This window comes from Nematolebias whitei, chromosome 18 (assembly GCF_014905685.2).
Source record: "Nematolebias whitei isolate Nwh7 chromosome 18, NemWhi1, whole genome shotgun sequence".
Classification (NCBI taxonomy): Eukaryota; Metazoa; Chordata; class Actinopteri; order Cyprinodontiformes; family Rivulidae; genus Nematolebias; species Nematolebias whitei.
In genome coordinates this window covers 18,042,042-18,051,963 of record NC_056515.1, presented here as the reverse complement: position 1 = coordinate 18,051,963, position 9,922 = coordinate 18,042,042, and the positions used below count along the sequence as shown (strand labels likewise).

General features: G+C 40.2%; 1 long non-coding RNA gene across 1 annotated transcript; it reads left to right on the top strand.

Moving 5' to 3' along the window:
* The first annotated feature begins 679 nt into the window (after window positions 1–679).
* Window positions 680–5,164, top strand: LOC119424397. The gene is made up of 3 exons (XR_005187504.1): window positions 680–775; window positions 1,295–1,379; window positions 4,941–5,164. It is a non-coding gene; the product is annotated as an uncharacterized LOC119424397 (long non-coding RNA).
* The last annotated feature ends 4,758 nt before the right edge of the window (window positions 5,165–9,922 follow it).

Genomic DNA, 9,922 nt, shown 5'->3' with positions numbered 1-9,922 from the left:
TTTTACGTCAGATACCCTTCCTGACACAACCCTCACCATTTACCCAGGCTTGGGACCAGCACAAGAGATACACTGGCTTGTTAAACCTTAGTGGCCAGGCTATCATCATTAGGTATTATTAGGTATCTGATGGCTGGCACTACATGCCTGTTGACACCTTGAACTGTGGTTGTATGGCACAGTGGTACTGTAGCTTCACTTTAGAACTAATGATCAGGGGTTCAAACCCTGGTCCAAACATCAAGTTACCACAGAGGGAAATTATTGAGAGACATAGAACATCTGCCAATATGGCTTGGACGTCGCTTGGACTAACAAGGTTTGAGTCAGATGTTGAGGAACCAGGACAATCTGATGAGAAATGGACTTCAGTAACGACACGATCATGAATGAGGGCAGAGAACTTAACACTCATGGAGTGCTAGCAGATGAGCAGAGAGTCTGTACGGGAAGGACGCCTAAAATGTGATGATGCTTTTACATGCACATATTTGTTCACACACATAATTTCATCCATGTGACTGCATTATTGTCTGCTTCCATGGCCTCCATTTCTATAGGATAGTGGAAAACTATGCGTAAATAAACAAGGTTTATGCTAGCATCACTGCCGACTTATAAGCTTAAATGTTGTAAGCTGCTTTAAGTTAAGAATAGTAACAATAATTAGAGCAGTCTGAGACGTGCAGACGGTGTGAGGAGCGTGGAAAAGTAGCAGCTTCATCTTCTGACACGTTTCTGTTCAGTAGGACCCATCAGGAGTTGACATCTATACGTAAGTTGTAAACTTTTTTTATGGCTAAACTATGTGCAGGGGATGTTTTAACTTTGTAAGAACCTCTGACTTCTACTTTTAAAAAGACATCGTGTCACAAAGGTCATGTTTGTACTTTTTGATATCATTTGACTGACTGTATTTACTTTGTCTTCATTGCACACAAATATTTTTGCCGTTTTTTTTTTTTTAACTCCAGATTATGTATACATTTATAAGTGATGTAATAATGTGTTAGAAAGACAAGTGGCAGTTTAGTTTTGTCACATTGGTGCACATTCAGACAAAATGTTTCATGTAATCGTTTTAGGAGCGCAAAAATGTACTGGCTATAATCTTTTGATAAAACAAGTTTTACATGAGGAGAACACAGAAAATAGAACCTCAAACCCAAAATACATCACAAAACAAGTTACAATCAGAGGTCACACGTATTGTGATTATTCTCTATTTTGCCAAAAAATATGCATATTTTAATTTGTAAGTAAAGAAAATGAAAACTTTTATGTTGACTGGTAGTGGACACAAGTGGAGCGTTTCAGAATGAGCAAGAGGGGGAAGAGAAGGAACAGCAACCGGAGGAAGAGCTCCAGCAGCAGCAAACGTGAGTGAGATCTCTGCAGCTTGGAGTGTGTCAATTGAATTATGTGCTTAGCTTTGCTGCACATGTTAAACCAGCTTGCTGCTGGTTGGTGTTTGGACCTCAACCAGTCAAACCCTTGGACTTCTTTCTTGTGATACAGTATTACTCACACAGGCAAGTATCATATTGGCAGATATTTTATCAGTTTGCAAGGCAATGCAGCAGAGGTATGATTATTATTTAAAATTATATTTTTCTGTCATTTCAACAGAGTTTAAACAACAATATTAATGGTTACGTCTTCCAGATGTTGTTAGAGTCAGAAGCAGCTACTGTTCTGTCAGATCTGTTTCCTGTTACTCACGATCATCCACTCCACTGTTAAACAGAGGGTCCAGTGGAGCAAAATGACAGCACACATATAAAAATAAATAGTTAGAATGGCAATACAAATATCTGCTTCAGAGCAGTTGAGTTTTTAATTAATAATTATTATGCTTCAGCACATTACATCATTATTTCCTTACATAGATTTTGTTGGTAAAATATCCAACGAATGGATGTTAATGAAACTCACTGGATGTAGATCTGCAGCCACGTGTGTGAACTGAATATCTCTGTTTTCTGTCATTGTTATACAACTTTAATTATAAAGCACTTTAAAACAAGACCGTTGGACAAAGTGCTGTACACTGACAAAAACACATAAAAGCAATCAAGTCAATAAAAACGGTAAAAAAAAAAAAGTTAAAACCATAAAAACAACAAACAATAAAACAATGAAAATAATAAAAGCCAGCATTTCAAGTTGAGTTAAAAGCCAAAGAAATAAAGTGTTTTAAGAGAAATTTTAAAAACATGAAGTGAGTCGGCCTGTCTGATGTGCAGTGGCAGCTCATCCCACAGTTTAGAGGCGGCGAGTGAAAACTCTCGGTCACCTCTCCACCTCCTCCGTGATGGGAACGACCAGCAGGAATTGATCTGCTGACCTGAGAGAGCAAGAGGGCATGTGGAGCAAGTCAGATGGAAACTGTGGGCGAGACCATGAAGACATTCAACAAAAAATAAATTCAGTTTATTTATATAGCACCAAGTCACTACAGAAGTCATCTCAGGGCGCTGAACATAAACCATAAAATAAAAGGGCTTTAAAATTAATACAGAAATTGTTGGGACATGAATCCAGCAGGGCTAAGATTGTGGGTGCTGCCATGTTGTAGTTTTAGGATCAGAGTCTGCGTTTTATGTGGGGCTTTAAGCCTCGCTACTCCTCTGTGGTGTCACACGGCCTGTCTTTTAATCAATGCATTACAAAAACAAATCAGAACATAAAGGCAGCACAATAAGAACTGTGGATGAATGAGTCAACACCTGAAAATCAAATATTTTAAGTGCATTTTTAAATTTAGTAAAGTCAAAGTCCCACTTCTTTACATAAAGAGAGCTTAAAAAAAACTGGTGGCAGCCTGTGGGGATCCTGTTCCCATCTAGTTCTGTGATTTCATATGGGGTTTACAACATATTTTGATTTCTACAACTAATTCATTTTTGGAGTCAGTTCAAAATGGCTGCCACATTTAAGCTAAGTAAACACAAAAAGGGCTATTTAGGTTAGTGTTATAGATAGTGAGCCGACATACGGTGTAGTTGAGTCTTCCTCAACACATACTCTGAGTGATAAAAGACCACCTGCTTTTATTCATTCATTCTGTCAGTCAGTCATTATGGGGTGCTGTTTGTAAAGTTACACAGTCAAAAACTAACATCAATATTTTGGTTCATTTGGTTTTTAATAAGAAAAATATATATTTTTTCAAAATCATATTTTCAACTTTTTATTCATACATTTATATGTAAATGTTATAGTTCCCAACTAAAAACTTTATTTACAAGCTAAATATTTAGTTAAACTAAATACTTAACTTGCAAGTTAAATATTTAATTAGTAAACTAAATATCTAGGTGTAAATATTTAATTTATACCTACGTAAATATTTAGTCAATAAACTAAACAATTAGGTATAAATTATTTTATACCTTTATTTAATTTATTTTATTATTTCATTTATATACCTTTGGACCCATGGACTATGATGTTTGCAGATGATATTGTGATCTGCGGTGAGAACAGGTAACAGGTGGAAGAGAACTTGGAGAGGTGGAGGTATGCACGTGAAAGAAGAGGAATGAAAGTCAGCCGTAGTGAGACAGAGTCCATGTGTGTGAATGAGAGGGAGGAGGTGGAACAGTGAGGCTACAAGGAGCAGAGGTCACAAAGGTGCAGGACTTCAAGTACTTGGAGTCCACTGTCCAGGAAAATGGGGAGTGTGGTAAAGAGGTGAAGAAGAGAGTCCAGGCAGGATGGAGTGGATGGAGAAAAGTTTCAGGAGTGATTTGTGACAAAAAGGTGTCAGCAAAGGTCAAAGAAAAAGTTTACAAGACAGTGGTGAGACCAGCTATGTTGTATGGTCTGGAGACAGTGGCATTGACAAAAAGACAGGAGAAAGAACTGGAAGTGGCAGAAATGAAGATGTTGAGGTTCTCCTTAGGAGTGACAAGGACGGATAAGATTAGGAATGAGATCATCAGAGGTACAGCACAGGTTGAACAACTGGGAGATAAAGTTAGAGAGACCAGACTGAGATGGTCTGGACATGTCCAGAGGAGGGACAGTGGGTATACTGGTAGAAGGATGTTAGAAATGCAGCTGCCAGGAAAAAGACAAAGAGGAGATTTATGGATGCCATTAGAGAGGACATGGAGGTAGTTGGAGTGAGAACTGAGGATGCAGAGGACAGAGTGAGATGGAGGAGGATGACTCGATGTGGTGACCCCTGAAGAGGGAAAAGCCAAAAGAAGAAGAAGAAGATTTCATTTATATACCTTTAGTTTAATTTATTTATACCAAAATATTTAGTAACTAATAAATAAATAACTGATAAATACTAACTATTTAACTTCAACTTAAATATTTAGTTTGTAAACTAAATATTTAGCTTGTAAATTAAATATTTAGTTTGTAAACTAAATATTTAGCTTGTAAATTAAATATTTAGTTTGGAACTATGACATTTATAAATGTATGAATAACATGGTAAAAATATTACTTTGAAAAAAACCCCCATTTTTTTTTTATGAAAGGCTAAACAAACCAAAATATTGCTTTTAATTTTTGACTGTGTAACTTTACAAACAGCACCCCATAATTCATTCATTGAGCTCGATCTGTTGTTTTGATAATAATAGGAACCTTGGCGAATTAAAAGCATAAATTCATACATTTAATAAATACTGAAAATTTAGTTTTTCCATCACATACATCTTCTAAAGCCAACCTGCCTAAAAGGCCCCGCTGTGTAACGTGATAAATGGAGCCCTGCAGCCAGGGAGAAATCATGCTCCACTATGGATGTATAGAAAGTTATGACCATACAATTAAAATCTAGCTTATGTCAACATGTTATCATTTATTACAGTATTTTACCCATAGGTTTCGAAGTAGAGTAATAGCTAATGTTGGTTAAATTTATTTTATTTGCATATAGTACCATAAAATGAACATTAAATTCTCTTCTTTTGCAGAAAGTCCCTCACCTTTCACCATTCCAATGCTGAACCCAAGTAATACTGTCAGTTACAAAGAGGACACAGTGGAAAAGGGTGAAACCGACACTCTTCGAAAGGAAACTGTTCGATCAAAATTTGAAGATAAAGAGCACGCATGCAAAGAAAACAAATACAAACAAGAGTACAGCGTTGATTTTCCTCCAGGACAACGAAACTTTTACACCAAAACTACAGAGGCTGAAGAGAAAGCAGTGAAAATAGTAACTTCAGTGTCTGTTCATGACATGGAAAACTCCTCTCCAAAGGTCATTTTCCAGCAGTCACGTGAACCGTCATCTGAAAGTTCAAGCAACTCATCAACACCCGTGACGAACATCTTTAACATTAACTGCACCGAACTGCGCATGAAACTTGAAATTCAAGAAACTCTAGAAGTCAACGCGTATGGCATTGAGAGCACGTGCATTTTCATGAATGAGAACCAGGACATCGCTGAAATGGTTGTTAAGCATAAATGTGAAAGAACATGGACCCCCGACCGTGAGTCGTCGGCGCAGCCGTCGCAAACTGGGACCAGTCACAATAAAAATCAAACCATCACTACCAACTTTGCATGCGGCAGAATGAGCAAACAAACAGAGATCGATTCTAAATCTGTCTGCTCAACAAACACGTGGGGCAAACCGACTTACTGTCAGTGCTGCAGTAATCATACTCAACAAAAGACCGTCGACTTTAAAGATCAACTGGGTCACCTTCCACCAATTCAACAGCCTGAAGACAGGAAGTACAACACATTAGAAGACCTGACAGAAGACCTGGCTTCTGTTAGGATTACCGCTTGTAGTCCTGCTGACGAACACCAAAGGTCATTTCTTAGAAACTACTCCACAGAATCTGGATCCCTGTTTTCTAGTCAAGCAGAGGAAAGAAAAGATATGACAGTCTTTGAGCTGTCATCAGAATCTGATAACTGTGAACCCATGTTCAGGAGACCCTCCACATCTACCAATAGGTCTAGCTTTACAAATGATTTCATCTACTGTCAAAGGAAAAACTCTTGGATGAGAAAGAACAGCATTCCCACAGTTGAGAACAGACTGTGCTCGTTGCTAAAGAAGCGGCGACAGACCTTTCCTGGGACGTCGGTGGGTCCAGCATTGATGGAAGAGGATCTTCTGTTGCCGTGCCACAAATCTTTTTCTTCTTTCCTCATCTGCTCGCTTCCTTTCCAATCTGAAAGGCTCATAAAGCGGAATCTATTTGATAAGAGGTTTTCTATGTTTGAAAGAAGGGCAAGCTTTGAGCCTGTCTTGGAGGTCCCAAAACCACCAAAAGAAGAACTACCATTTCTGACGTCTTTTTGTTTTACAAGTTCAAACAATAAACGTGATCTGTGTCCGACTTGTGAACATGACCAAAGTCAAAGCAGCACAAAGCAACAGGTTATTGACCGAAAACTGAGCATTATTGATTGTGACCATAAAGATGATCAAAGAGAAGTGGACATGGGACTTGACATGGGGATAGTTTACAGTCCAGAACACTTAGGAGAGGAAGGGCACCAAAGAGGCTTGGCTAACAGGGTCATTCCTCCTCCTTGCAGTGGCTCGGAGGAACAAATGACACACATTGATCCTTACATGTCACTGAAAGATGAAGAAGCTAAATGTTCAAGAACAAATGATTCAGTTTTAGTTTCACCAGGACATAGTCAGTCCCCAGTTATGACAGAGTCTGCTGATCCACTCAGAACAAACTTCCTGCAGGAGGATTCAAAACTGTCACTAAGTAAAGAAGGCTGTGCAGAAAAATCTTTTCAAAGCGCTTTAGAAGTCATCTGCATGCCCACTTCACGGCACGTAGATGTGAATTTGTCAAAGGAAAATGAAGTTGAGGAGAAGTTTGAACCTAAACCACTTGAACAGACAGTCAGCAGCCATGCTCTGCAGCTGATGAGTGATGAGACAAAAAATGCTAAGGTTGCTGAAGAAGAAACTGCAACGGAAAAGTCAAAGAAACCAGCAGACAATTCTTTATATCACACAAACAAAGTGGTCAATGCAAAAGAGCTGTTCCTTAAGCGTGGCAAAGTAGACCAACTTGTGTTAAGATGTAAGTAGTAATGGTTCTTCAAATTCAATAAAAAAAAACCTGAACTTATTTGGAAAAAAAAAGTTCAGCTTTTAAAAAATAAAACTCTTTTCCTGTGACTTTACTTTAACGACAGCTTCCTCTGAGACAAAGGAGCATCTAAAGTATGTGCTTCATAAAGACAGAGACAGCATCGTCACTGACCACTGGGCTAAAAGACGAAAACTCTTCAAGGAGAGCAGAGACTGGAGCTCTGCAGGTGGAAGTTCAGTAACAAGTGACATCACGGAAGAATCAGGTAATTTTGAAAGTTAACGTTAAAGCTCTAACTGTGACACAGTTGCCTAAATTATACAATATTTTTGAGCGCAGCCATGATGAAATTATACAACTATAATTCCCATCCATCCATCATCTTCTGCTTGTTCCGAAATCGGGTCACCGGGGCAGCAGCTGGAGCAGGGAGGCCCAGATATCTCTTTCCACAGCCACCTCTTCCAGCTCTTCTGGGAGGATTCCAAGGCTTTCCCAGACCAACCGAGAGACATAGTCTCTCCAGGATGTCCTGGGTCTTCTCCGGGGTCTTCTCCCAGTCAGACATGCACGAAGCACCTCCTTAGGGAGGTGCCCAGGGAGCATCCTTACCAGATGCCCGAACCACCTCAACTAGCTCCTCTCGATGTTGCGGAGGCAGCAGTTCTACTCTGAACTTTTTACCTTATCTGTAAGGGAGAGTCCAGCTACCTTGCAGAGGAAACTCATCTCAACCACCTCTATCCACGATCTCATTCTTTCAGTCACTACCCAAAGCTCATGACCATAAGTGAGTGTAGGAACGTAGACCGACTGGTAAACAGAGAGCTTTGCCTTACAGCTCAGCTCTCTCTTCACCACAACTGATTGGTACAGAGTCCGCAATACAGCAGATGCTGCACCAATCCGTCTGTCAATCTCATGCTCCATTCTTCCCTCACTCCTGAAAAAGAAAAAAACAAGATACTTGAACTCCTCCACTTGAGGCAGAACTTCACCCTCGACCTGAAGTGAGCAATTCACCCTTTTCCGGTTGTCTCAGATTTGGAGGTGCTGATTCTCATCCCAGCCGCTTCACATTCGGGTGTGAACCGCTCCAGTTAGCGCTGACGATCATGGCACGATGATGCCACTAGGACCACATCATTTGCAAAGAGCAGAGATGGAATCCTGAGGCCACCAAACTGGACTCCCTCTATTCCCTGGCTGCACCGAGAAATTCTGTCCATAAAAGTTACGAACAGAATCAGTGATAACGGGCAGCCCTGGTGGAGTCCAACTCCCACCCTGGGGTTCGACTTACTATGCAAATTTATGATTTGCAATGCGAACAAAACTCTTGCACTGCTTGTATAGGGAGTCAACAGCCTGTAACAACGGGCCCACAATCCCATACTCATGGAGCACCCCCCACAGTTTACCCTGAAGAACACGATTGAATGTCTTTTCCAAGTCCGCAAAACACATGTAGACTGGATGAGCAAACATGACCCCTTGAGGACCCTAGTGAGGGTAAAGAGCTGATCCAGTGTTTCATGGCCAGGATGGAACCCACATTGTTTCTCCTGGATCAGAGGTTCGACCAATGATTGGACTCACTTCTCCAGTACTCCTGAATAGACCTTACCAGGGAGGCTAAAGAGAGTGATGCCCCTGTAATTGGAGGACACCCTCTCGTCCCCCTTTTTGAAGAAGGGAAGCAGTCTGCCCATTCTGTCAATCCAGTGGCACTGTCCCCAATGTCAATGTAATGTTGCAAAGGCATGTCAACCAAGACAGCCCCACAACATCCAAAGCCTTAAGGAAATCAGGGCGAATCTCATCCACTCCTGGAGTCCTGCTGCTGTGGAGCTTTTTAATTACCTCGGCAACCTCAGCCACAGTTATGGACAGACCAACCCCGAAGTCCCCTGACTCTGCTTCCTACATGGAAGACATGTCAGTGGGATTGAGAAGGTCCGAGAAGTATTTCTTCCACCTCCCAACTGTAATTCCCACTACTATTATATAAGATTGTCTTCTTGCATATCCTGCCCTTTTGCCAACTTCTTTGTTTATGAGTTTTTGCTATAAAACAAATCTTATCAAGGTTATGGAACTGCCTCCTCCTTGCCTGCATTTGGGTCCTTCTTACTTATCATCATTGTGTTTTGTGTGTCAGAAGTGGACTGTGCTCTTCCATGCGTTAACATGTGTTGTGTTTCTTCAAGTATCAGAGGACACACATTCCACAGACATGGCAGTTCACAACGATGACGACATTGGCTTTTACACAGAGACGTTCCACTCCTCAGCATGGATTTACCAAGGAGATGATGTGAGCCCAGGGGAGATTCTGCTCAGTCTCAAAACCATAACTCGTCCTGTTTCAAGTAAGCTAAAGAAAACTAACTTTATATTTCTTAGCTCATGTGGTTTCTGAACTCTGTTGAGGTTTCTGAGAAAGTGTTCAAGTTGTATGCATTTTGTTCCCAGAACTTTGCAAAATGTTGCATATCTTAGTACGTCCTAAAAACTTATTTTTCCCTTTCAGTTCGAGAACGGACGGTCAAGATCAACAATGGGATGGGAGACTATCCTTGGGGCTTTCGAATACAGTTTTCTAAACCTATTGTTGTAACCGAGGTTGACACAAGTAAGTGAAACCATAATTTAATAAGCCTACTTTAGTGTCACTCAACATAAAAGTTCAGGTAATAAAATAAGTAGAATTGAACTTTGTTTACTGAATTTTGTTTATGCCTACAAGGTTTGTTTTTATGTTTATGAGGTTCTTTTAATTTTAAATAGCCATGAGAAATAAAAAATGTGCACCAAAAGTTTAGGACTCTAGATAAAATTGTCTGGTCTGTTGGGGAGGGGGGGGGGGG